This window comes from Sturnira hondurensis, unplaced genomic scaffold (assembly GCF_014824575.4).
Source record: "Sturnira hondurensis isolate 20B ecotype Veracruz unplaced genomic scaffold, ASM1482457v3 Scaffold0019428, whole genome shotgun sequence".
In the NCBI taxonomy this organism is placed as follows: domain Eukaryota; kingdom Metazoa; phylum Chordata; class Mammalia; order Chiroptera; family Phyllostomidae; genus Sturnira; species Sturnira hondurensis.
The window spans coordinates 6532532-6534493 of record NW_028092059.1 but is presented as its reverse complement, the minus strand read 5'-3'; the positions used below and the strand labels follow the sequence as shown (position 1 = coordinate 6534493).

At 40.1% G+C, this 1962-nt stretch overlaps 1 pseudogene; it reads right to left on the bottom strand.

The window, feature by feature from the left end:
• Positions 1–482: 482 nt before the first annotated feature.
• Positions 483–1035, bottom strand: LOC118974408 (40S ribosomal protein S14-like; annotated as a pseudogene).
• Between the last annotated feature and the right edge of the window lie 927 nt (positions 1036–1962).

Sequence of the window (1962 nt, the reverse complement as noted above, 5' to 3'; positions counted from 1 at the left end):
AAAATATAAATACTTTTCTTTTTATGTGATTAGTGTTTATTTTAGATTTGAACTAGTAAATTTTAACTACAAAAATAACAATAAGTGCCATTCAGCTGATGGGTGGTTTTTTGTTTGTTTGTTTGTTTGTTAGAGAGGTAGAAAAATAAATATCCATTTGTTGCTTTTGGTGATTGACTTATTCAAGCACTCACTGATTACTTTCTTGTATGTTCCCTGACCAGGGATCAAACCAGCAGCCTTGGTGAATTAGGACAATCACACAAACCAACTGAGCTATCCAGCCGGGGCCATATAGCTAACATTTCATTGAGCTAAACAACAAGTGTTCATCGAGCTGCTGCCACACATCAGTAGCTGAGGATACATTATAGAATGAGACACATACCTTATTCTCATGGAACTTATATATTATTGGGGGCCTATAAGTAGTGATCACAGAAACCAACAAATATATGAGATGATGCCAGATATTCAACTGTTTATTGAGCACCTATTATTTGCCAACCATTATTTTTTAGCTCACACAAAAGCAATTTATTACAGAAAACAATAATTTGAGGAGTCTTGTTCATAGATGGCGACCACAGCAACACCCCCTTCCTGCATATGCTGTTGGAAGAGATGGGGGTGACATTCTCAATCTGTCTCATCTTTATTCCCTAGGGGGCAAGGTGCTGAGGTGTGACTGGGCCCCTGGTCCATGAGTCTTGATCCTACTTCTCCCTGTGGCCCAGGGTTTGATGTGAAGAACAGTGATACCCAGCTCCTTCCACCCGTGGGCACATCCTACGCAGCCAACACAGCAGCATATGGAAAGGGCTCATTTCAGTCAGCCTTTACCTTCGCTCCACCAGCCACATGGCAGACGGTTTCCTTGCCAGAAACACCAATGGCAAGGAACAAAAGCATCATTGAAGGATGCAAAATGTGACAGATACCAAATATATTTTCTCCTTGAGCCACCTGAGGTCTGAGGCTAATGACCTATTCTTCCTTCTTTTCCTTCCCCTTGCAAGGTGCCATTTCTGAGTGTCTTCTCCAGACTCTGCCACCAGAAAGAGAGAATGGGAAAGCTTGTTTGCCAACCATTGCTAAATGGTTGTGACTTTTATTTTAAAATTAAGAAAAACCAGTATGAATACTAGGATGACAAAAGAAAAAAATACTTAATATCAACAACTACCTAAAAGTAAGGCATTATTATCTTCATTTTACAAAAGAGACAGCTAAGACTCGTAAAGATGAATTGAACCCATTTATAACCAACAGATGGATAGTGCCTCCAAATATTCTTTCCCAAGTTGGGCAACAGAGTTTGCCACCCCCAACATATGACCTTTTTGGAATATTGATTATATTAATCTGGTTATTTTTAAGAGACTCAGGAAAATCCTTTAATCATCCCTCTAACTGCCTAAAAGGTTTAGATAGAGGACCAGCTCTAAGAAGGGAGCTATCATCACAGATAACTAAAGTTTAATATGAAGTAGTATGTGATAAACAGAACAGAACCTATTAAGGCCCATTTGATCAAAGTCTTTCCTGTGTCCCACTGTTAAAGATGGCCCAGCAGACATTTCCTTACCAAAAATGTGTTTTATACCCCCATTCGAACTGCCTTCCTCCTCTTCCAAGTGCCAAACCACAACTCCCCTTTCTCCTTATCTCATGATGGTGTATAGGAGGACTGTCTAGAAAGTATCCAGTCATGCACTATGGAAAATAGAGACATTTCTTTAAAAAGATACAAGATACACAAGAAACATTGCACATAGAACAATAATCCCACGGCCCCCTTCAAAGTGGGCATTTGGGGACCTCACACAGTTCTCTCAGATTAGCAACTGCAGCACAATGTTCCCTCTGCTCTGACAGCAGAAGCCATGGAACAAATTTTGCCACAACACGTTTCATGCCAAGATCTTGCATCAAAATCTCAGGCACAGTAGTTTTTGGAAT